Source organism: Rhagoletis pomonella, unplaced genomic scaffold, assembly GCF_013731165.1.
Source record: "Rhagoletis pomonella isolate Grant_MI unplaced genomic scaffold, Rhpom_1.0 Rhpom_scaffold_00006, whole genome shotgun sequence".
NCBI classification, from domain to species: Eukaryota; Metazoa; Arthropoda; class Insecta; order Diptera; family Tephritidae; genus Rhagoletis; species Rhagoletis pomonella.
The window spans coordinates 5,804,448-5,809,872 of NW_023458560.1; positions in this window are offsets into that span (position 1 = coordinate 5,804,448).

A 5,425-nucleotide genomic window follows, 5' to 3' on the forward strand; every position below is an offset into this window, starting at 1 on the left:
AATCCATCTGAGGGAGGCGTCTGGGAGCGAATGGTCCAGTGCGTTAAACCAAGAACCAAATCACGAACAAATCAGTGTCGGCTCTAATTTTATCGATAATAATCGAAAAAAGTATTGTCCCACAACTGATATGTCATTGTGTTTGGACGTTTTTGTTTTTAATAATTGCGCGTGGTAGTTTGTAAAATATTTCCAGAAGCTTTCTCTTTAGATCACTCATCTAAAATCTAAAAAATTACCACAAACAACTCAGAATATAAAAATATACGCAATTACTCACATTCGCGATCCCTTTTCGTTAAATAAACCGTAACACAGGGTTGCTACAAAACTGTCAAGACAAATAAAGAAACGCGTGTATGAACGCACTTAATTTAGTGAGGTATTTTAAACGAAACTAATTATTTTATGTTGGTAATGTGAACATAGTTTAAGCTTTCAAAAAACATCGACGTATCGATGCATTCATACATCGAGACTAAAATTTTAGATGCATCGAAGCAAGACACCGATGCTTTCGAAGAATCGATGTTTTTTCGGCATCCCTAGTCCAAACTCGTGTGAAATCTCATCAAGGTAGGGATGCATGAACCAAAAATACAAGATCACGTAAAAACGCGACGTTGTATTTGTAACTGGTTTTGAGAAAAAAGTTTGCGAAAGCGCGTTCGTCAGCTGAGCGTTTGTTTACATCACAAGCACCACTATTTTACACTTTTATTCAAGTAAAGAAGAGTTAATTCAACATGACAACACATTTTAAAGCATTTTGTTGCATCATTTTACCTAAATTGTGCGTTTAAAGTGGCTGACAATAATTTTGGCTAATTTTGGATTTCGTTGTTTTCTTTTCTTTGTTTACTTTTCGATCGTTTTCCAGTGAAACAAGATGGCGTAGAACCCGCTAAAAAAACCGACTTTTTTCACTCTCTTGTTCTTACGTGATCGTGTGTCTTTCGTTCATGCCATGATGCAAGTCAAAAAAATACATCGATGTTTTCCATGAACCAAAAAGACAAGATCACGCGGGCAGGAGAGTAGCCCGTTAGAATCGCATTAAGGAAAAAAGTTTAACGATTTTGACATTAGCCGTTTATTTACATTTCTTCGTTGTTTACAATTTGGTGGTGGCTTTTTACTGCAATTTTCTTCATTTTCGCTTGTGACAACGTGTGTACGTGTTTACTTCTTACAACAAAGATGGCGTCGAGATTTCGGCAGCTAGAAAATAACTTTTTTCGTTCTTTCCTTCCCGCGTGATCTTGTGTCTTTCGTTCATGGATGTTTTCTTCGATTTGATGCATCGAAATATAGCATCGATACATATCGATGTATCGTATAAAAACATCGATATTTTCGATGTATCGAATGAAAATATCAGCATTTTCTTTCAATTAAAACTATACAACATGAAAGTGAAACAATGGTATCTTCGATTAGTGTTTAAGTAATAACTCGCTGTGAAATGTATTAATTTATTTAAACAGTTACCAATCCCAGTTTTTTCTGTTCTTTTGAGAAGGCTTCGAAATTTTCGGAAGGTATGGAAGTGCCGACAATAGGTAAATATTTATAAGCATAATAAAATAATATTAAGTGAGCCAGAGTCATTGCTAGACATTATATTTCGGTCACTTATTTGGAAATTTATTATCATAATTTTTTCCTTCATTTGACTTTCATGTTAACCCTTTTGAGAGAGAAATTATGTCAAGTTTTATGATTTGGGTAAAAAATAAAAAACTAAACATGTCATTAAATTCTTGTCGCTTTGCAAAAGTACACACAACGTTGCATTACTGATGTTTTCAGTCCATAAGGATGAGGACATAAGCCGAAACCAGGCAGAGGTATGCAACAAAACGTAGGATTAATGCCAGAAACTCAAATTTTGCTTTGAAATAAGCGTACATCAAACTGGCTTGCACACTTTATATTATTTCTCTATGTTGATAAAAGCTATGTGAAACAATTTTTGAATATGCTGTTTAATATCTGTCCAAATTTCCAAATGGTTTTAGAGAGTCAATATCATATTATACCATGTTCTGACCGACATCGAAAACATGTTTTCGTTGCTAAAACTGGTTTTCGACATAAAACTTGTGTTTTCGTCCATGTAAAATCTGTCAAACGAAAACCAGTTTTCGCTGAAAACTACTTGAAAACTCACGTTCCACTCATTCCAATCGGTGTCTTCACTAGTTTTTTTCGATTATTTATCGAAGTGGAAGTCATATTTTATCATCTTTAATACGCCATTTCGGATTTATTGTTAATTGGCTGGCAAAAGTAAAATAAAAATGAAAGTAAGAGGTTGCTAATGAAAAGAGGGAAAAGCCTTTTGGTTTTGTTTTTGTGTAGCAAAACTGTAATCAGAGGATGTAAGAAGTGTCAACGAAAACACTAACAGCCGGTGTGAACAGCCTTCAGCCCACACTCCCAAAACACGTTTTCAAAGTGTTTTCGTTGTCGGTCAGAACATGGTATTACTGTATATACTGTGATGAAAAGAAAATGAGGGAAAAGCATTTTGGTTTTGTTTTTGTGTAGCAAAACTGTAATCAGAGGATGTAAGAAATGTCAACGAAAACCCTAACAGCCGGTGTGAACAGCCTTCAGCCCACAATCCCAAAACACGTTTTCAAATTGTTTTCGTTGGCGGTCAGAACATGGGATCAATTAATATCATGTTGTAGATGGTTAATGCAATAACATTTTGGATTAATATTAATTGAATGTATATTCTAATAGTGCATAAATAATGAAAAATCCATATTTAGAATAGATAGTTACTGGAGCGAGGAGTTTAAAAGCATACAAAATATTTTTAGTATGTACAGTGCAAGGCGAATCTATACAAGGCAATTTATCGGATCCGATGATTTCACGACGACTTTGTACCTTTTGTTTAAATGATGTGTTTGCTCCAATTTTGTTTTGTACTGATTATCAATGTGGTTATAATTTGTTATTGTAATTTTTGCTTTTGAGCTGTTACCACCACAGTATAGACAGTAACCAACCTTTTTGGGTTGTTGTTGTAGTAGTCGTTGTTGTTGTAGTTATATTTACTCCTGAGGAAGGCACGGGTTTGTGTGCTGCTATTTAATGGCCTTCCTCAGACTTTTTCTTAGATTTCAGGGTTGTGTGCTGCAATATTATTAGATAAACAAATTTAAGCATTTGACCAATCGTGATTTTATTAAAAGAAAATTATAAATGGTGTTGAAAAACCAATGAAACGCTCGTGCGAAAGCTCTATTTTTGTGGGTTGTTAAAATTTATACATGGCGATATTAAAGGTAATACAAGCAATGTATTCTTTTGTGGATTTTATGTTACTTGAGAATTTAGACAACGTGCGAGCTGCCAGGTTCTGTTATCAATATAATTATCACAAGCTTTTCCGCGTGGTTGCCTTTCAATAAATAGAATAAACAAATATTCGCAAATAAATTGGATTTATTTTATAACTGACAACTAACGTACGCTTTCTTTTTCTTTTCTCCATTTTGATTTTGACTCTTTATTACCACCAACAACTTTATGCGTATACATATTTACAAGCTGTCAAAATTTTGCGTAGTCCTACGAGCTAGGCAAAAACTATGGCATTCGTATTCACAAGGAGAAATCTCAAAATTTTTGTTTGGTATTTCCAAATCTTCTCTTTTTATCAGTTGGCAAAAGCCCTCAGTGGCAGCGCTCCGAGCGTTGAGATAGTAATTTCATGTCAATTAGTAGAAAAGCTCCATGTTGAAAAAACTTTTTATTATGGCGAGAAAATTATACACTGCTTCTGCTGTGCCAATTCGTAACTTTTTACTGTTGGAAATTTTTGACAGTTGCTCTGGTGCAAAGGAAGTTGAGCAATTAAAATCAGAAATTATACAAAAAAGACTAGTTTTTACTTACTTTTATTTTTCTAGAACTAAAAGCCATGCATTTATTGACGCCTTAGTAATAAAATTAGAACAAAAAAATTCTTCAAAACCGTCAGGCCGGGTGGAAAATTTTCATTCACCTCATAGTTAACAAAAATTTACAATCCGTAGTACTTTTCTATCAATTCGCAAATGCCGTTTGCACAAAAAGGTTATGAAATGTGTTTTATTTAAATCGTTTAGAAAATGAGTCATTTATGTATACCATTTTATGTGGAATTATTCAATAAATTTCGTTTTTCACTATACTTTTTGAAACTACTTGGAGTTAATTATTTTTTGTTTATTAAAAGCAACCCTGCGTGCTTGGAAGGCGTGTGTACTAATAATTTCATCCCTAGCATATTCAACCCCGAGGAAGGCAGTCGCCAAATTCACCGAAGGTTGTTTACTGGTTATATTTGGGGTGTTCACAGTTCGTTCCAAATTGTGTCTGAAAATGTAGACGTCTACATTTTTAGACATCTTTAGCTTCAAACTGTGAGCACCCCTTTCTAGCAGTCGTCGCAAAATCGTCTCAAAACTTTGCTGGTGTTGCCAGACATTTCTTCTTTGCGTGCATTTTTTATATGGCGCCTTTCGATTTTGCTTCTGAAAAATTGTAATTATTTAACTTAATTACCAATTCCTAATAATTGTTATTTCTTTTCCTAGATTTGTTTCTTTTCATCAGAAATTGCCCAATAAATAAAAAAATGGGATTAGTATTGCCATAATGCAACCCTGCTGCGAGGTTGCAAAATGTAGACGCGTAAAAAACATACCTTTGAGTGTGACAAAATGTAGACAGCGTCGTTTTCCAATTTTGTATGGGAAACAACAACTCCACAGATTTTACGGTTAGAAAACCACTTAAAATGTAGACGTCTACATTTTGAGACACTATTTGGAACGAACTGTGAACACCCCAATTGTGGTTACCACCACCTTGTATAAATTCGTCTTGGCATGAACCAAAAATACAAGATCACGTAAGAACGGAACGTTGCATTTGTAACTGGTTTTGAGAAAAAAGTTTGCGGAAGCGGGTTCGTCAGCTGAGCGTTTGTTTACATCACAAGCACCACTATTTTACAATTTTATTCAAGTAAAGAAGAGTTAATTCAACATGACAATACATTTTAAAGCATTTTGTTGCATCATTTTACCTAAATTGTGCGTTTAAAGTGGCTGGCATTTTGGTTTTCGTTGTTTTCTTTGCTTTGTTTACTTTTCACTCGTTTTCCAGTGAAACAAGATGGCGTAGAACCCGCTCAAAAAATCGACTTTTTTCACTCTGTTGTTGTTGTTGTTGTAGCAGCATACAAGTTCCCCAAAGGTGTTTTGGGGAGTGTTGCTGGAGTGACAGTCCTTGGCCAGATATAAATCTGGGTCGTTCCGGCTACGTAGACCCGACTCTCTTGTTCTTACGTGATCTTGTGTCTTTCGATCATGTTCGTCTTGGTACAGTGTACATTTCACAAATGTCGATGTATCGA